Source organism: Fukomys damarensis, unplaced genomic scaffold (assembly GCF_012274545.1).
Source record: "Fukomys damarensis isolate Sample0158 unplaced genomic scaffold, DMR_v1.0_HiC HiC_scaffold_27, whole genome shotgun sequence".
Taxonomy (NCBI): Eukaryota; Metazoa; Chordata; class Mammalia; order Rodentia; family Bathyergidae; genus Fukomys; species Fukomys damarensis.
Window position 1 is genome coordinate 48,185,908 of NW_022900939.1, and position 21,896 is coordinate 48,207,803.

Here is a 21,896-nt window from a genome sequence, read left to right on the forward strand (position 1 = left end):
AAAATGACATATTTAAGAAGGCAGGAAGAAAAGAGTTACCTGTGTCCACCCAACCCCCAACTCTAAGAAGCCCATGGTGCGGAGAGATGCAGTCAGACTCAGCACTGGTAGAATCTACAGGCCTGCCTGCGCAGGCCAGAGCACCCAGACTGGCCCCAGCATCAATGGAGGGGATCTGTGCACGAGGGATGTAGACTTGAGTTTTGTTACATCATTTCCAGCCTTGTGGCAAGCCCAGGGCACATCTGTTCTCTACCCAAGTCTGTGCAGGCCACTGTGGCTGTGAAACTCAGGTGCAACACACATAAATATCAGTTTTGGTGACCAAAGTAGTTTTTCTTCCATGTGTCCCCCAACCTGGGCAGCACAGTTATAGCCAGGTCAGTGCTCACACATATGGCTTAAAGTGGCCAGTGCCAGGCAGATATCTGTGTCCTACTGGGACATACTTGTGTTTTGGCCTGCAGTATGGGCTTCTACAATCCCTGAGACTGTGCAGGTGCCTGAAACTATAAAAATCAGGCACAACGCAGCATCAGCCACAGTGGCCAAAGGACTATGTGTATCAAAAACACTCAAAATTTGGGCAACATAACATGATGGAAGACTACGTTTGCTAGGGTAGGACAGGGGAATTAGCTTATAACTTTACTCAGGGACTTGGTGCTGAGCTGGTGAAACTTAACCCTAGGCAAATCCTAATGGCCCCCATTCTGTCCTGTTCACTGCCAGAGGAAGACAGTGGCTTCAGCCTATCAGAGTTGGACTTCTATTCCAATTAATATCACCTATTTTAGGAGAAATTAAGTTGAAAATTGATAACCTAGAAGAAATTAACAAATTCCTAGATACATGTACCTTACCAAGACTGAATCACAAAGAAGTAGAAAAGCCAAACAGAACAATAAGAAGTAGTGAGAACAAATCAATAATAAAAACTTCCCATGACAGAAAGACCCTGGACCAAATATCCTTATTGCTGACTTCTACCAAGCACTTAAAATAAACTAATACCAACTCTTTACATATTCCAAAAAAAATGGAAAAGGAAGGATTCTTCTGAATACCTTCAATAAGGCAAGCATTATTCTAATACCAAAACTAGATAAACATACAACTAAAAATGAAAAGTGTAGGCCAATATCTTTTATGAACATAAATTCCAAAATTAAAAAAAAATAGTTAGCAATCTGAATCCAACAGCATATTAATAAGCTGACTCATCAAGATCCAGTGTGATTCATTAGAGGAATACAATGATGGTTCAATAAACATGGTACACCACATAAACAGAATAAAGGGCAAAAACTACATGATTATTTTAGTAGATACAGAAAAGTATTTGACACAGTTCAATGTCCCTTCATTATAAAAATGCTGAACAAATTATATGCAAAAGGAAAAAAAGCATAATAAAGGCCATTTGTAATAAGTCAACAGTTAACATTATGGTGGATGAGGAATGACTGAAACCTTTCTAAGATCTGGAACAAGACAAGAATGCCCACTTTCACCATATTTACTTAATGTAACTCTGCGCATCCTAGTCCAGTGATGGTGAACAGTTTTTAAAGTTTATTGGTACATTTAAAGCAAACAATACAGTTACATTTATCATTGGGATCTCATACCTTTACCATGATATATCTTGGTTCTTATTTTTTCCCCATTCCCCTGCCCTCCCTTCACCCCCTTCACCCTTCCCTATTTATAAAGACTTTATTTCCATTTTTCCTTTTTTCATATTTTTTCTTTTCTTCTTTCCTCATTGAGTTTATCTTTTCCCTGATTTCCTTTCCCCTCCCCTTCCCACTTCCTCTTTAGCCATTTTATTCCTATTTCACTCAATTATATCATTTGAACCTTATCTACACTTTTAGTTTTTCACACCGGAGAAGCTGTTTGGTATTTACTCGTGTGTCCTATTTATTTCACTTCAGTGTATAGCCTCAGTGTGCATCCATTTAGCTATAAGTGTCTCTAGTTTTTCATTCTTTATGGCTGAGTAGTACTCCATTTTATAGGAAAAAGCCACATCTTTATCCAGTCTTCTGTTGATGGGCATTTCAGTTGTTTCCAAATTTTAGCTATTACACACTGTGCCATTATAGGGCCAGGGATTTAGCTCAGTGGTTCCACTACCTGCCTCACAAGTGCAAGGGCCCAAGTTTGATCCCTGGTATGAAAAACAAAACAAACAACCCCACCAAAAAAAGCCAAAACAACAACAACAACACAAAAAACCTATGCCACTATAAACAGAGGTATGCATATGTCACTGTGGTATGATTCTTTTAATTCTTTTGGAAAATATCCACCTAGGTCAAATGAGACCTCTAAACCTAGTTGTTTGAGGTATCTCTCTATTGATTTCCATGGCGGTTGCACCAACCTGCGCTCCCACCAACAATGGAGAAGGGTTCCCTTCTCCCCACAACTCTGCCAGCATTTGTTATTAGTTGATTTCTTGATAGCAGCCATTCTTTCTGGGGTGAGGTAGAATTTCAATGTTTTTTTCATCTGTATCTCTCAAATGACCGGTGATGTTGAACATTTTTTTCATATATTTATTTGCTGCTTTTACTCCTTTGAGAAATGTCTGTTCATTTGAGATGCCTATTTTTGGATTGTGTCTTTATATTTGGGGGCATCTGATTTTTTTGAGTTCTTTATATATTCTAGATAGTAGTCCTTTGTCTGAAGAGTAGCGGGTAAAAAATTTTCCCCACATTGTAGGTTGTCTCTTAGTTTTGTTGGTGGTTTCTCTTGCACTGCAAAACCTTATTAATACAAAGATATCCCAGTTGTTGATTCTTTTTGCACGTTCTTGTGCTGCTGAGGATTGGTTCATACAGTCTTTTCCTGTTTTAATGTCTTCCAGAATTCTACCTAATTTATTTTCCAGTAAGTTTAATGTTTCTGTTTTGATACTTGGATCTTTAATCCACTTGGATTTTAGTTTAGTGCATGGTGAAAGATAGGGATCTAGTTTGAATCTTTGGGAAGTTGAAAGCCAGGTTTTTCAGCACCATTTATTAAAGAGGCTCTCTTTCCTCCAGGGAGGATGGTCAGCTCCTTTGTCAAAGATGAGATAGCTGAGTATGTCTGGTATTATTTCTGCTCCTTCTAATCTATTCTATTGATCCTCGGGTCTGTTTCTTTGCCAGTACCATGCTGTTTTTATCACAGTGGATCTATAGTATAGTTTCAAGTTGGGAATTGTGATACCCCTGCCATATCTCTGGTGCCTAGAATTGATTTTGCTATTCTAGGTCTTTTCTGGTTCCAAATGAATTTTTGAATTGTTTTCTCAAGGTCTGTGAAGTATGCTGCTGGGATTTCAATTGGGATTGCATTGAATCTGTATAGCAGTTTGGGAAGTACGGCCATTTTCACTATGTTGATTCTCCATACCAAGCAGCAAGGGATGTCTTTCCATTTTCTTATGTCCTCTTCAATCTCTTTTTTAGAGTGCTGTAGTTTTCAGTGTAAAGGTCTTTTCTCTCCTTCATTAGATTGATTCCTAGATATTTCATTTTTTGGATGTTATTGTGAAATGAATTGTTTCCCTAGTTACTCTGTCAGTGAATCTTTTATTTGTGTACAAGAAGGCTATTGAGTTTTGAGTATTGACATTGTATTCAGCTACTCTAATGAATCTGTCAATTAAGTCTAGGAGTCTTTTGGCAGAGTTTTTTGGGTCTTCTATGTAGAGTATCATATCATCAGCACACAATGCCATTTTCACTTCTTCCTTTCCTATCTTTATTGCTTTAATTTCTTTCTCTTGTCTAATTGCTGTGGCTCATGTTTCCAGAACTATATTGAGCAGGAGTGGTGATAGTGGACATCCTTGTCTTGTTCCTGATTTTAGCATGAAGGTTTTCAGTTTTTGACAATTTAGTATGCTATTGGCTGTTGGCTTTTCATAGATAGCCATTCCATTTTTCTGTAGGGTTTTATCATGAATGGGTGTTGGATTTTGTCAAATGCTTTTTCTGCATGTATTGAGGTGATCATATGGTTTTTGTCCTTGACTCTGTTAATATATTGCATTCCATTTATTGATTTATGTATGTTGAACCTTCCTTGAATCCCTGGGATAAATCTGACTTGCTCAAGGTGTATGGTCTTCTTGATGATCTTCTGTATTCTGTTTGCCAATATATTATTGAGGATTTTTGCATATGTGTTCATTAGAGAGATTGGTCTGTAGTTTTCTTTTTTGGTTGGTTCTTTCCCTGGTTTTGGAATCAAAGCAACACTTGCTTCCAGGAATGAACTTGGAAGTATTGCTTCCCTTTCAATTTCATTGAAGAGTTTAAAAAGTAGTGGCAGTAGTTCTTCTCTAAATGTTTTATAGAATTCATCATTGAAGACATCAGGACTCGGGCTTTTCTTTGTTGGTAATATTTTATTATATTTTCAATTTCTCTGAATGTAATTGTGTTTAGACTTTTTATATCTTCTTCATTCAATTTTGGAAGTTCATATGTATCTAGGAATCTGCCAATTTCTTCTGTATTTTTCATTTTATTAGAGTACACATTTTTGAGTAGGTATCGATGATCCCTCTGGATTTCTGGTGGATCTGTTGAAACTTCAACTTTTTCATTCCTAATTGCATGAATTTGAGCCTTTTCTTTCCTCTTTTTGATAAGTCTGGCTAGGGGTTTATTGGTTTTATTTATTCTTTTGAAAAAACAACTCCTTGATTCATTGATTTTTTTTTTTTTGGTATCATTCTCTTATTCTCCATTGCATTAATTTCTGCTCTGATCTTTATCATTTCCTCCCTTGTATAAGCTTTTGGTTTGTCTTGCTATTCTTCTTCTAGGAACTTAAGGTTAAGCATTAGGTGATTTATTTGAGCTAGCTCTGTTTTCCTAGTATGGTCAATTACTGCTATGAATTTCTCTCATTGTGTCCCATAGATTCCTGTATGTTGTATTAGCATTATCATTTAACTGTAGAAACTGTCAATTTCTTCATTTCCTCTGTGATCCAATGGTTGTTCAGCAGGATGTTATTAAATTTACATGTGTTTGTGAAGTTCTTGCTGTTTCTTATGCTATTGATCTACAATTTATTGCACTATGGTCTGATAGTATACAGGGGATAACTTCATTTCCTTTGCATTTACTTAAGCATGTTCTATGAACTAGCATGTGGTCTATTTTGGAGAATGACCCATGTGCAGCCAAAAAGAATGTATATTATAATTTTGTGGGATGGAACACTCTGTAGACATCTACTGAGTCCATTTGTTTAAAGATTTGGTTCAGTTCTGTTATTTTCTTGTTGATTTTTTTGTCTAGATAATTTTTCCATTTGTGACAGTGGAGTATTGAGGTCCCCCACTACAATTGTATTAGTGCTTATCTTGTTTTTCTTTTTTTTTCAGCTTTAATTGAGTTTATTGGTACATTTTAGGGATACAGTACAGTTACATTCATTGTTGGGATCTTGTACCTCTACATGACAAGTCTTTATCTTGTTTTTCATATCCATTAATATTTGTTTTGTATAGTTGGGGGCATTAGTATTCAATACATATACGTTTGTGATTGTCATTTCTTTCTCTTGTATTGTTTTCTTTACAAGGATGTAGTGGCCTTCTTTGTCTCTCCTAATTAGTTTTGGTTTTAAATCTCCCCTGTCTGCAAATAAGGTAACTACCCCCACTTTTTTCTGGGCTCCTGCCACATGGAAGGCTCTTTTCCATCCTTTTACTCTCAATCTATGAATTTCTTTGTGGATTAAGTGGGTTTTTTGTATACAGCATATTGTTGGATTTTGCTTCTTAGTCCATTCTGCCAGACTATTTCTTTTGATTGGTGAATTGAGGCCATTAGCATTGATGGTTATAACTGTTATGTATTGACTTTTCATTGTCATGTTATTCTCCTGTTGTTGGTTCTTTTATTTTTTATTTTTCCCCCTCTTTCTTTAATTTCTTGCCTTGCCTGGTTTGCTCTGTTGGCCCTTATGGAGTTGTAGTCTTCACTGACTTTTTCTGGGATAATGCTTAAAATTGTTTGTAGTGCCAGTTTGGTGTTCATGCAATTTTTCAGGTGTTTTTTGTTGTGGAAATATCTTATTTCCCTATCAGTTTTGAAAGATAGTTTTGCAGGATACATCAGTCTAGGTTGGAAGTTGTTTTATTTTAGGATTTGAAGTACATCACTCCAGGCTCTCCTTGACTTGAGGGTTTGTGTTGAAAAGTCTGATGTGATTCTGATAGGCTTTCCTTTGCATGTGATTTGTTTCTTTTCTCTAACTGCTTGTAGTATTTTGTTCTTCTGTTGAGTTTCAAGGATCTTGATTATTATATGTCTAGGTGTAGATTATTTTTGATCATGGCTATTTGGTGTCCTATATGCCTCACTTATATGCCTGTCAAATTCTTCCCCTCTGTTTGGGAAGTTTCTGTCATTAATTCTGTGAACAGTTTTTTTAAAAAAATCATTTTATTCTTTGCATCATCTAGGAGTTGTTGGATCTATTTCTCATGACCCCTTACTGTTCTTAAGAGATCTCTCTTTTCATGATCACTGACTGCAATCCTATCTTCTATATCTGAAATTCTATCTTCACACTTGCTCATTCTGCTATGAATGATTTCAGTAGTTTTTAATCTCCTGGATATTTGTTTGAATCTGTTACATGAATCCCATTTCTTTCCTACAATGGGCATTTATGGTTTCCATTTCTTTCCTATGCTGGGCATTCATGGCTTCCATCATGGTCTTGAGTTTATGTTTTTTTAAAAAATTTGTTTCTGTTCTAGAGTCTCTAATCATGTCTTTCATTCTTCTCACCATCTCTATGGTTATCTGGGAAATTATTTCTGTTTTGAATTTTTCTAGAGCCTCATTTATGTGTTTTGTTACTTCCTATGCTATCAATTCAGGGTGTCCAGATGGTTGACTGTCAGACTTTTCCACCTCATTTCCTCAAGAGTTTATCTTTGGTGAGGTGGAAGTTTGTGTTTGTTTAAATGTCTTTTCATTTCTATTTTGCCATTGGTAATGTCCTTGGTTTAATTCTGGGTTAATATTTTGATTTTCCAGATATAGCTGATCTTAGGTTTTGAGCCTCTAATAACTCTGAGGCAATCTCATTTTCTTTATACCAGGGAGGACAAATGATTAGATCAATCACAACACCTTAGGCCAAGTGATACAGTCAGCAACACAATAGCATCAAGCCCAGCTTAGGAAAGGACAGTTTGTGATAGTTATTAATCTATCACTTTTAACTGTGTGAATTAAATAAAAATCAAGGACCAGCCCAAATATTTTTATAGTGAATAAACTCTTCAATATAGTAACTTTACCCTTCAGGATGGGGATTTAGAAGGAGTTAGGGAGGGAGGGATAGATAGGATAGAGAAAGATTAGAACTGAGTTCAGAGGGCACAGGAGGATCACAGAAACTCTATGGAGCTGTTGAAGAGAAAAGAAGACATCAAAATGTACAGAAGAACAGAACAAACTAACAGCAATAGGGAGGCTAGAGACTGTAATCACTTTCTTTTAAAACTAATGGCAATCAAGAGAAGGAAAAAGAGAAGAAAAGAAAAAGAAAGAAAATAAGAAATTCAAATTAGGACAAGAACAGGAACAAAAAGGGAGAAAAATGAAGAACAAGGTAGGAGAGAGAGAGAAAGAAGATAAGAAAAAAATAAAGGAATAAATTTGAGAAAAGAGAAAGATAAAAAATTTTAAATGATTAAAGATAAGAGAAAATACTTTGAAAATAAAAAAATATAAATAGAGGGCTTCCTTCAGGGTATGCCTCTGTTGACAAAATAGACAGCATGGGCAGGAGTGTACAGATCTAAGTTAATTAGTCTCAGCAAGCCATCAGCTGTCCCCTGAAGTTCAGGCTGATTTCTGGCTGCAAGGCCCAAGTTGAGACCTGTGACATCCTGCTGGGTTGAACTCTACAAGGTTCTACTGCAGGTTTCAGCTGTTCTTCTGAAGTTAGCCCAGGTTTTGATGTGATGTGCTCCAACTTACCAACTATGGTGGTCTGGTGTGCCTTTATTGCAGATATTTTCTTCACTTTTCCAGTGGGCTTCAATTTTCTTCTAACAGCCTCAGAGAGTCCTCTTTCTCTTGTTCATGGGAGTGGGCATGGACACTGCTGTGTTGATGCCTGTGCGTTGATGCACTAGAGGGTGGCAAGCTGCTGCTGGGCTCCTCTGCTGCTCCACACCAAAGGGGTGATGGTGAACATTTTAGAGGAGTGCCCAAACTATATCCAAAAGCCCACTTCTTTATCATAAAGTTCCAATACTGCCATTAAACCTGAATACTGAGGTTTTAGTTTAGCAAAAGCAACTCATACATTAACATCTTTTACCTTAAAAGAAAAACAAATTACACATGTGCCAAAAGTTCACCACCGTTGCCCTAGCCAGAGTAATCTAGCAAGGGAAGGAAAAAGAGGACATCCAAGTTTGAAAATTTGCAGATAATGTGATCCTACATATGGAAAAGCCTGAAAATGCCACCAAAAAAATCATGATAACTTACAGGTGAAATCAGCTATCTTCCAGTAGCAAATTATCTGAAATAGAAATAAAAAAGCAATCCTATTTACAGTATCAACAAACACAAAATAAGATACTCAGGAATAAATTTAACCAAAGAGATGAAAGGCATCTACATGGAAAGTTATAAAACATTGATAAAAGAAATTGAAAAGGATATAAGTAAGTAGAAAGCATTCCATGTTTATGGATTGGAAGAATTGATGTTATTAAAATGTCCATGCTATGTACTAGGAATTTAGCTGAGTGGCAAGGTCCAGAGTCCAATCCCTGGTACAAACAACAAAAACAAAAAACCAAAAAAGTCCACACTACCAAAAGTAGTTTAGAGATTCAATACAATCTTTATCAAAATATTAGTTACTTTCCCATCACTGGGAAAAAATGCCTGACTCTGACAACTTAAAGGAGAGGCGTATTTGGCTCAGGCATCAGAATTGAAAGTTAAAGCTAAAGGTCTGCCCCCTGTTCTCCATGTCACTCACAGTTTGCTGTCTCTGCGGCCTTATTACTTTCTAATACCCAGGAGTCAAATTCATTGCCATGCCTTCTGAAGAAGGAAAACTTTGTTGGTGGGCTCAACTTAGGGTTTTTATTGAAATGATGCAGACTTCGTTTTCTATTGCAGTAGGGGTAGATGGATATCTGGGACATGGAAAGTCATAGACAACTGTTTCCTGACTCTGATTATATTTCTGCCTCATGCTGTCGTTTGTACTTATGGCTACATATTGACTCCTTTCTGAGCACTCTCTTTTTTACCTGCACCTTGTGGCAGAGAATGCTAATTGTTCTCCAATATCTGTTCTTCTTTTACTCCTTTAGCAATAGAAGTCCTTTGCTTAGCTGTACACATGTCCTCCCAGCTAAAGATTATATTTTCTGGACTCCCTTGTAGCTAAGTATGGCAACATAACCAAGTTTTTTGTTTCATATGGAAGGGTGTGTGCAACTTTCATAGGAAGAGGCCTGCTCCTTTATTCATCCTCCTGTTGGGAACAGGTAGAGAGCTACTTTGAACCACGAAACACTAAGATGGTAGGCCACAAGAACATAAGTGCCTAGGACTTTAGGAAAGGGAAGTTGCTATATCCAGTCTGGACTATTTTTAGTCAATCTGTTACCTGCGAGAGAAAAACAAGATTTCCTATTTAATTTCAGGCAATTTATTTTTGCCTTTGATACAGTGGCTGAATCTGTGTCCTAATGTCTATGTCATTTGCTCTTCATTGCTTGTATGCTTTGGTCTCCTGTGGCCCCAAATTAATATGATGAGTGCTCAGAATTGCCCAACTGACTCAGAACTTTAGTTTGAATTTTCAGTTCTGATAAGAAGGAATCTTACTGGTTCAGATCAGGGCAGCTATGTAACCTAATTTAATCATCTGTGACTGAGGTTTTATAGCAAGGTAGAGTGAGAGAGGTGGAAGGTCATATTTGGAGAGTTTCCCTCTCTGAAGACTGTCATTGTTGCATCATTAATAACAGGATATGGATGATAATTATGAGATGCCCAAAACATTTAATTTTTGTTTATTAAAAAACAAGCTTCTAGCAAATGTTCTGGCTCAGTATATATTCTAGCCAAACCCTCAGGACCTCCTAATTCTGTAGCACTATCTAGTAGTCACTGAATAAAATTAAAATCCTACACACAGATCCAGAATTGTCAAAACATGCTTCATTGTGTTTATTCTTATATTGAATTTACAAGTCTACAAAGTATACCTATGTATTTTATCAACATTTTTGGCCTAAAATTTTATCTGAACCAGAAATTTCTATATACTCGAAAGCATTCATATCCTGGGAAATTTAGTTTACTCATGATGCTTTTGCTGCCTGTGAAGTGGTTAGCTGTTACAACATCAAAACCTTTTTTATGACAAAGTTAAGTGGGTGCGATTCTACACATTTAGTTTCCATAATTTCTTATGTTTAAGTGTCATTCTGATACTACAGATCAATATCAGAGGACAGTATAAGATTATTGGAGATTTGAGCTCTGAGATGTTCCTGTCTTTAGCATTGAAATCATTTTATTTCTGCCAAGCCTGTATAACAGATTTTCAAGAACAAAAGGAATTCCAATATAAAATAAATTCAGAAAATACTCTGCAAGTTACACTTCCATCTTGAAGACTCAGAGATGGCCAGCCAAACTGATGTCTGTTGAATATTCTTTAATTCTATGTTTCCCCACAATTTCACACTTTGGAAAATGCTATGTATGTGTTTGCATTAGCAACAGGAAGGGCAGATATGGTAATGAGGCTCTGGACAAAATGTAAGAAACCAAGGTCAAAGTAACCAACCAGAGATGAGGTTGCCCAAGAATAGCAAAATTTTCATTCTTTTAAGCTATGAAGGAATGTATATATGTCTAAATAAAGCAAAAAGCATAATTTTAATATGACAATTTTGGCCATGCCTAAAACCACAGACATTTATATAATACTTTATCATTTACAGAGAAATTATACATGTATATAAACTTTTGCTTAACTCTCATTTTGACCTCATGATATAAACTACTCTTTATTTGTTTTTAAGTGATAAAATAGAATGTTAGAGCGGCTAAGGACTGTGATGATACATAATAAAACAAAGATAAAGGTGAGATTACTTTGCAAATAAAGGCAGTCTTCAAGTCAGCTCAGAGAGGCACAATAGAAAATTGACCATTCTAAAACACTGTCAGTAAAAACACTTTTAGTTTAGTTTTTTTTTTTTTTGTACCAGGGATCGAACTCAGGACCTTGCACTTGCAAGGTAGGCAGTGGAACTACTGAGCTAAATCCCCAGACCAAAACACTTACTTATCTTAGATTTCATTTGCCTTGCTAAGCCCATTTTCTTGTAAAGTCTTTTTGTAAAGTTATTTTTCTGTAGTTGTTTCCTATCAACTTTCTATGAAGCATACTTTGAAAATAGCTGTCCTTAATCTTTGAATTCTTACTGGCCAAAAACAAAAATGATCATGTCCAGTGCCCTCACATAAATCAAGGCCTGTAATTCAGGCTACATAGAAATAGACAAGAATTCCTGGAACTAGATTAAGGTTTACCTTCATGGTTTATAAAAGAACTCCCTTGTTGAGTAATTAGTCTCAATTTGAACTACTTCTGCTTTGCAATTTACCCAAATTATTTGGATGTGACTTAGCTCATAGAGGTTTTTCCTCTTATACACAATTTCCATGAATTGAGCCAAGTTGATGTCTGACATAGATTGCTTAAAGTATCTGGAATTTTATGTGCCTTCTGAAATATACATGGAAATCATGGGCCAAAATTTAAAAATGAATATTCTAGATTATATCAAACTGATCACTATACACAGCTATTAATTCATTGAGTACATCTCATGTGATGCTGTTGCAACTAAATTTTGAGTTTTTGAAGGGCCAGCATTAAAACTCCAATTTTAAAAGCCAAGAACTCACTAATGGGAAGTCTAGCTTTTTTCAGTTGCCATTTCAATTAGACTAGCCCCCAGCCATTCTATAAAAAGTCATTATAAGCATCTTAGAAAATAATTCCAGGAATGGTTCCTCAGTAAATACTGTGAAAATGAAAAGACACAAGGGCATATAAACAACAATCTTCATCCTGAAACTATTGGCAAAAGGTAGTGGTTAATGTCATTTCATTGTTTTATTGATCAAAATGTCCTCTAATTCATGTTCATTCTAAATGACTAATTTAAGAGAAGAAAGGTAACTTTTAGTTAATATTTATATGTCATATATTTTAAATATTTTAAAATAAAAATCCATAAATATATAATTTCTACAGTTCTATTTATAGTTTTTCTCTCCTATTCATAGTTGGCAAGATAGTATGCACTTAATATTTTAAATCCCTAATCTACTATAGTGCTGTTTTCTCACATCTAAAACAAGAAGACTAAGCCAGAGAATATTTAAGGTCCTATTGGCTCTGATTGTAGTGTAGTTCCTGGCCCATGGTAAGCACTGGATAAATAATTGTTGAAAAGTTTTGGATAGCCAGTCACATATTTTGACCTCTAACAACAGATCTGCCACCTGGCAGGCCTAGGTTAATAGCCTGGCTTCATGACTTATTCTGTGAGGTGGAACAACTTACCCTTTTCACATTTTTAGCCATATTTATTATGTGGATTAAAAGGTACCATCTCATTAGGTTGGTAAAGAATGAGATGAAATGATAGTGGGCCTCTGTAGCTACCACTATAAGGACTTTAACAAGCATACACTCAATAGTTGCCAATATTATCATATAATATTGGAGCACATAAGAAATAAACATCACTAATAGTAGCTGGGTTGGATATATTCTTAGCCCTAGAATAGTTCATTTTATGGTTTGTCTGCCTTGCAGGCAACCATTGTCTTGGGAATGTATTCATTGTCATAAAGTTCTAGTTATCTTAATGCCTCTAAATGCTGACAAGTCACTGGTCTCATTAGGGATGCTCCAGAGTTTTTGTAACCACCAATTTCTACATCTCCACTCCAACATCTCTAGCCCACCATCACCTGACCAACTCCTAGGCATTATATTCTTGCAAGCATTGAATACTGCCCTTCACACTGCCCTGGTCCTGTCACTTTTTTTCAGTCTTTTCCACGGAGTGCCAACTGCTTGGCCAGCTTGGTTTTGACTATCTTATTTGCCATTCTATCCTGTTATGTATCCTGAGGTGCATAATAAGTGAACAACAAATATGTGTTGAGTAAACAAATAAATACAAACAGGTATCCATGGCTATTTCTGATTTTAAGAATACTGGGTCCCAGATGAGTGTTGAAAAAGATAAATATAGCAAAGTTTCAGCTCTTCTCTTCATTAGAGAAGTTCCAGATTATGGATTATCTGAAGAACATATCTCTATAGCAGTCATACATGCAGGTGTTGGAAAATGGTTGTTGTTTTGGAAATTCAAAAGATGAAACCACACTTTAAAATATGACTCAGAATGAAATGGTCAGTTTTTCCATTTCCCTGCACCTTTTATTGGCTATGGCCCAGCAATAGATCTCTCTGGCTAATGCATGGGCCGTTTTTCATCTTTCCATTAAAGAACTAAGTTGGATAAGCACTGTGCTTCGAAGTCTTGTCTCCTGTGTTAAAGTGATAAAAAGAAAACCTAGAAGTCATCAAAGTAATTACTTAGGTGAAACATATTGATTATGTACCATTTATAGGCAGGCAAGATGAAATGTGCTGTGGCTGCAGAAATTATATGAAACTGATTTGTTTTTTAAAATAGAATTTTCATTCCCTTTGACAAGAAGAAGCCTCACTAAGCTACAAGTGTCTTTGATGGTTATTAAGACTGATGCTTTCTGAAAATGAATACCATCTTTATTTGCAAAAGTCAATGGAAACTTCTTTTAATCTCTGTGTCTAACAAATTTCCATTCTTTGGAGATTACATTATGATGTAAATTTATCTGAAAGCTAATTCCAAAAGAACACATTTTGGCTTTGTTCAACTCTTATGCAATAAATTACCTAAAAATAATCTTACTTCTTCTAAAGTCTTGTTTTCAATGTTACTATTTCAACATGCAATATATAAATAGAGTCTATCAAAAAGGCTAAAGTGGTTAAAATTTTTTTTGCACTGTTAAAATTTAGTGTACACTACAGCCAGTAGGGAATGACATTGTAAATTTAAAAATGAGAGTGTAGCTTTTATCAATAAACAGTTCATTTTGCTAAGTGGCTTCTTTGTATGAGGCAATGCACTGTACTCATCATGTATAATTCAGTCACTTATAAATTGTTTTAAATATGTATGTTGAATATAGATGCTCCAGGCACAATTTTGAATGCTGGTGGTGAATGAGTCTCACATGGTTCTTGCCATTAAGCAGCTCACATTATGTGACAGAGAAAGATGGTATATATAAATGTATAAGAAATATATATTTCAAGATCCCAATAATGAATGTAACTGTACTGTATACCTAAGATGTACCAATAAACTCAATGAGAAAAAAAAGAAACATATATTTCAAAATAGGTCTCTTTCAAAGAGAAGCACTAAGATATATAGCTAGCTAACTTTTCAAAAAATTACAGCAGAAATTAATGGAATGCTATTCTTAAACTGCTGGATAAAATAAAAATCTACCAATCTAGAATTCTATATGCTGAAAAAATAGTTTTCAAAAATTGTAGTAAACTAAAGAAATTTTCAGTCAGTTAAAAGTTGAGCAAAGTTGTCATTAGAAAACTTATAGTACAGGAAATTCTCAAGTAAGAGGTGTGATGGTACACACCTGTAATCCCAGTAACCTGGGAGGCTGAGGCAGGAAGAGCAAAAAAGTTTTAGATGAGCCTGGGAAAATTAATGAGACTCTGCCTCAAAATAAAAAATAAGACAAATGGATAGGATATAGCTCAGTGCAGATACCCTGGATTCAATCCCTAATACCATAAAACAAACACCAGAAATCCTAAAGTATATTACTTTATTTATTTATTTATTTATTTATTTATTTATTTATTTATTTATTTATTGGTACCGGGGATCAAACTCTGGTCCTTTTGCTTGCAAGGCAGGCCACCGAACCGCTGAGCTAAATCCCCAGCTATTACTTTAAATTGAAAGAAAATAACCCTAAAAAACTGAAGAAAGGAAGGAAGATTCCCCAGAGTGGAAAAATGTGAAAAATACTTACTTCTAAAAGCAATAATAATACCAATGTCTTGTGGCACTTATAACATTTGTGAAAGTGAACTATTTTAATGGCACAAGGAGGGTAAGTGGAATTTAATAGTTTTGAAGTCCTTGCATCATTGTTCACTTCAATTGAGAGATCCAGATTTCCAGATTGGATTTTAAAATTTCTCCAAAATATTTTCTTCTTGGAAGATGCATCCTAAATATAAGGACATGAACACTTACATGAAAATAAAAGTGTAGTAAAGATATACCACGCTAACACTAGCCCAAATGAACTGGTATTGCCATGTTACTATCGGACAAAATATACTTTAATACAAGGCACATTACAAGAACTATAGAGGGATATTTCATAATGATAAAAAAGATTTATTCAATGGGAAAACAATTTTAAATATATATGCATCTGATAACATATCTTTAAAATATATAAAATAAAAAGAACTAGAGAAATCCACAATCATAGATGTGGGTTTGAAAATTTCTGTATATATAAAATTGTTAAAATTAATAGACAAAGTAAATATCTGAAACCTTCAGGATATCTGTTCTTTTAAAGTCAAACCTAGCAAAGCCTCAAAACTTTATTAATCAGCTGGGGATTTAGCTCAGTGTTTCCACCACCTGCCTTTCAAGTGCAAGGACCCAAGTTCGATCTTTGGTATACAACAAAAAACAAAAACAAAAACAAAAACAACAACAACAAAAAACAAAAACCAAACTTTATTAATCATGAAAAAAGAACATCTTGACCAATGTTTTGGTATCAAGCCAAAGCAAAATCACAGAGCTTAATTGTAGTAACATATCCTGGAAGTCACATAGGTATTAGAGAAATATATAAAAGTGAGATGTGACCTCTTTTTTTCTATGGCCGTACTCTACCAACAGCAACAACAGACAAGATTTATGTAGTGCTTCACATGTGTAAATTAAGTACTTAATATGTGTTAATGTATTTAATTTCCCCAATGAGGTAGGTAATTATCCCATTTCACTGAGGCACTGAGACACTAAGTAAAGTTATGCAAGGTCAACACAGCTAATAAATGATAAGGCTGGGATTTAGACACAGGTGTTCTTGTGCTATGCCATATTCTTATTCCCTTTTGAATTTTATGACAGTGAACATTTCCTTTTAAACTAGAACTTAGGGTTGAGCAAGATTATTTTAGGGAAAGGATAATGAGGAGAACCCCTCACCAGAGTCCCTGCAGACCTCTCTTTGGAGTTTCTTAAAGCCTCCAAATTTCCTGCATGGGCAGGAAAGCTGCAGCCATCCTACCCTCTTCTGTAGAGGGCTGATCTGCAGGTTGTGGTCTCTGTGTTCATATTTAACCTCTACAATACAGTGGGTATTCCCATGCTTTGTCCACCTCAGGCTTAGATGTTATGTTTTGTTTGAGTTAAACCAGTTGCTCCTTAGACAACCTCACCCTGCTGCACACAAAGAGAGATCATAGATTTTCCTAAGTGAATTTCTGGAGGAGGCAGAAAATCAAATCTTTCTCTTCCCAGCACACCAGCACCACTAAGAGTATCTGCAAAATCCTTCACAGACTCTTTTAAACTTGATTTCATTTTGTTGTGTGTACTTTGTTTCTTAGTTATCATTGTGGTTTATTTTTATTAATTCTATGTGTTCCTTTTCCTGAGGAGTCAGAGGTATATCCCCTGAACAGAAACAGTCTGTTCATCCTTAGACTTTTGGTACAGAGATTTTTCATTGCATTTTGCTGTAGAATTTCTCAGTCTCAGAACTGTTGGTATTTTGGAATATATGATTCTATGTCATGGGGCTGTACTGTGCCTTACAGGATCTCCAGCAGCATTCCTACATTCTAACCCCCAAATGCCAGTACCGTCCATGCTCCAGCAGTGACAAGAACATCTACAGAGAGTGCCTAATGAGAGGGAAGAAGTCCATGATTCATAACAAGAATAGAGCCAAATTAGCTATAAAGCCCCAGATATCTCATTTCTACACAGCCCCATGCAAATGGTAGACATCGGCAGGTTGCACTCATTATGACCTTGAATGCAAAAACACATCCAGCTTCAAGCACTGGGTCTGGTACAGGGTCTTCAGAAAATTTTTTGAATGAATGAAAAAAGTAAACATTGAATATATAATCATTCTAATGTTCAAATTTGGGGCAACTGGATTCAAATAATTCAAGTCTGTGACTGGCTTGGTTACTTTTATACAGAGTTGGCTGATAGGCATTCATTCAGTTGTGTCCTCTTATATTCTTTGAGTCAGCAAACGCTTATTGTGATTTTGCTCTGTTTAGGAAGCTTGGCCCAATGGTTTCTTGGGTTGGCACTGGAGTTGGATTGCTAAAGTGAAAACCCTGTCATTGCTGCTCATTGGTTTTATGACCTTAGGCTTATTTATCATATTCTCTGTGCCTTGTTCTCTCATTTGCAAAACACAGCTGAGGAGTGTGTCTATTAACACCTTCAATAGTTATTTTAAGGATGTAGTATTCACCAATACCTAGTAAGTACTATATATGTTTGCTATTATCATACCTAATTGGGAAAATAAAGGAGGATAAAGTAAAAGAGATGTATCTGAATAGCTCTTATTGAGGCAGAGCAGTGTATTGTGTGATAGGTTTCAACTGATTGGCAGAAAGAAGCAAGATCACATCCAGGAAAGAGGAGAAAATAGAGATGGCCTGAGGACAGAACACATTCGAGTTGGTCCTTTTAAGGTTGGGTAGGTAGAGTAGAAGTTATGGTTTATATCTAGATGTCCACCCAAGCCTCATGCACTCATAGGCAGTGCTTTTGAAAGGTGATTGCATCGTAGGGGTGTTATAGTGGAATTGGATGTTAGTAAGCAGAGCCTGATCAGAAGAGGCAGGTCAGCAGTGGCATCACCTGGTAGACTGTATCTCACTCCCCAGTTCTTCTCTTCACTCTGCTTCTGGGCCACCCTGAGGTGGGCAGCTCTACACCATGCCCCTATGCCATGCCAGCTTACCTTAGAACCAGTACCCTAAAATACAAACCAAGATAGACCTCTCCTTGAAGTTGTGGGTACTGGGTATTGTGTATGTCCCAGTGACTAGAAAGTGACTAAAACCCACCTAAAATACATAAGGGGGTACATAATGATAGGACAGCCAGAGAAGCAAGGTTATAAAGTCATGTACAGAGAATTCTAATGGTCTAACTGGGCTGGAAATTAGGAAGGTAAGGGGAGATAGGATTTATAACACAGGTTAGGAATAGTCTGGAGTGTTTTTCATGAAATTCAGTTTGTTCTTCACAGAATCACAGTGAAAATCCTGAAATCTATGGGAGTTAATTCAGGTTTCAAGTTCATTCCTAGGTAGCTATGTTATAGACATATCACAAAACCTCTCCAACTTTTGGATTTCTAACCTTAAAAAGAGCAAAATAATGTCTATTTCACAGAATTTTTATGAAAATGAGTAGAAATCTTGAATATAAAAGACTAATTATAGGTCAGGTGACCTGCAATCCCAGCACCTGGGAGGCCTGAGGTAGGAGGATCACAGAGACCTTGAGGCCAGCTTCTGAACTGTGTAGTGAGACCCTGTCTCAAAAAATAAAGACCCATTATAGTGCTCATAAATAGCATTTATTATTTTTATTCTGAAGAAGCACTGAACTGGGAAGAAATAAGAAAAATGCTAAGGGAAAAAGGAGGTCAGATAAAATTATCAAAGTTTATCAAATGGACTAACTCTTCAGGCCAAAGATGGTTCAGAATGCACACCTCATCACATTTACAGGTTATATTTTTAGTCAGAAAAAAAGGAAGTGGCATATGGGAACACCTGATTGGCTGCAGCTGGCATTTGCCTTATGTAAGTATTGTGTAATGTTACATTTGCCTTATATGAGCATGGTGTAGTAGAATATTTGCTTTGTATGGGCATAATCTCACCAGTTGGCAACCTGTGATTGCAGAAGCCTGACTCATGTGATTGGTTGAGACTCATTGCTTACTTATATTTTTATGCTAGATTATAATTTGTTAGCACATGAAATAAGAGTACAATATGCTATGCACAAAGGCTGCTTAGGGTCAAATTTTAGCATATAAATATAGAGACAAGACTCAGCCCAAATTATTTCAGTTTAACAAGATAAATGTAAGTAGTATTCAGAGGGGATTTGACTAGAAATGGTACCTCCCAATGCTTTGTTAGAGCTAGGTGGCTACAGCTAGAGCAAAAGGCCAGATGATAATTATTTGGTAAAGAAAAATGTACCAAATGACTGCCTCATATTAGGAATCTGTGCTTCAGTAGAGGACAATTTTAATTTTATTTATTGATTTATTTATTTTTTGGTACCGGGGATTGAACTCTGGTCCTTGTGCTTGCAAGGCAGGCCACTGAACTGCTAAGCTAAATCCCTGGCCCCAAGAACAATTTTTAAATGACAGCAGTCTGGAGATCCTGGGAGCAGTGGCATGGTCCAGACCAGCACAGCTGCAGGCAGATCCCAGCCAGGGATCTGCCCCAACACCAGAGGCTTGGGCAAACCTTCCCAGCCAAGGCCCACCCAGGAAAGAGTTGCACAGGCACACAAGCTTCAATGAGAGGCCTGCCCGATAGCATCAGTGAGTGTGCACAGATCCTGGGGAGCAGTGGTGCGGTCCAGACCAGTGCAGCTGCAGACAGATCCCAGCCAGAGATTTGCCCTAACCTCAGAGGCTTCGGCAAACCTGCACAGCCACAGCCTGCACAGGAAACAGCTGCACAGTGCACAAGCTTTAGTCAGAGGCCTGCCCCATAGCATTGGTGATTTGAATCTAGGAACTGGTGTACGGGTCAGCATCAGAGAAAAGGCCTCTTGTTGGCTTGATGAAAATTGAAGACCACTGGGTGAGCAAAAAGTTGTCTCAATAAAGGCACAGCAGACTGCATCTGTTGAAATGAGAAGACATGGAAACAAGTCCCAAAACCAGACTTCCAGATCACCTAAGGCAACCCCAAAGGAGAATGAGATGGAGCAATCTGATACTCAACCACCTGGACTCCTTGAACTGGCAACAAAAGAGGATCTGGAAAAAATGAAGTCAGACATAATTTCTCAGATAACAGCAGAGACTGTGCCCATACTGCAAGACATGATTAATAAATCTAGAGTAGACACAGTTAAAAAATAGAGGAGCTGAAGAACATGATGAGGTTCCAAAATAGGAAACATGCGGAATCCATAAAATAGATGCAAACAGATTTCCAGGAGATTAAAAACTCCATTGCAAGTTTATGCAGCAGAATGAGCCAATGTGAGGACAGAATTTCAGATATAGAAGATAGGATTGCAATTAGTGACCAGGAAAAGAAACATGTCTTAAAATAGTAAATGCCCATGAGAAATAATCTAACAGCTGCTAGATAATGCAAAGAACAATAATATAAGACTGATCAGAGTCAATGAAGAAAGAACAGACAACATTAAAAAAAAAACTATTCACAGAAATAATGGCAGAAAACACCCCAAGTAGGGGAAAACAATTTGACAGACAGATAAGTGAGGCATATAGGACTCCAACTAGCTATGATCAGAAATAAATCTACACATAGACATATAATAGTTAAGATTCCAGAAACCCAACAGAACAAAATTCTACAAGCAGTCAGATAAAAGAAACAAATCACATACAAAGAAAAGCCTATCAGAATCACAGCAAGCTTCTCAACACAATCCTCAAGGCAAGAAGAGCTTGGAGTGATGTATTTCAAGCCCTAAAGTAAAACAGCCTCAGACCCAGACTGATGTACCCTGCAAAACTATCTATCAAAGCTGTTGGAGAAATAAGGTACTTTCATGACAAAGAGCACTTTAGGAACTTCGTGAATACCAAACTAACACTCCAAAAAATTTTAAATAATATCCTAGAAAAGGACAATGAGGATCACACCCCAGGAAACCCAGCAGAATGAATCCATCAGGAGTGACCAGAAATTAAATGCAAAGGGGGAGAATCCAACAAGAAGAAAAGAGTCATGACAAGGGTAAGTCAATACATATCAGTTTTAACCATCAATGTTAATGGCCTCAATTCACCAATCAAAAGAAATAAACTGGCAGAATGGGTCAAGAAGCAAGATCCAACAATATGCTGAGTAAAAGAAACACACTTAATTCAAAAGGAAACTCATAGACTGAAAGTTAAAGGGTGGAAAACAATACTCAATGCAAGAGGAACTCCCCCCACAACAAAAAAGCAGGAGTAGCTACCCTTTTTTGCAGATCAAGTGGATTTCAAAGAAACACTGATTGAGAGAAAAAAGGCCACTAAATCCTTGTAAAGGGAACAATCCAAGAGGAAGAGATGACAATCATAAATATATATGCACCAAACACTAGTGTGTCCAACTATATAAAGCAAATACTAACAGACATGATAAATCAAATAAGCACTAACACAATAGTAATGGGGAACCTCACTACCCAACTGTCACAAATAGATTGATCAACTAGACAGAAAATAATGAAATACTGGAACTCAAACTCTTGAACAAATGAACTTAACAGATGTTCATAGAGTGCTCCACTCTCAAAATCAGAAAACACATTCTTTTCAGCTGCATATGGGTTGTTCTCCAAAATAGACCACATACTTGCTCATAGAACATATCTAAGTAAGTGCAAAGAATTG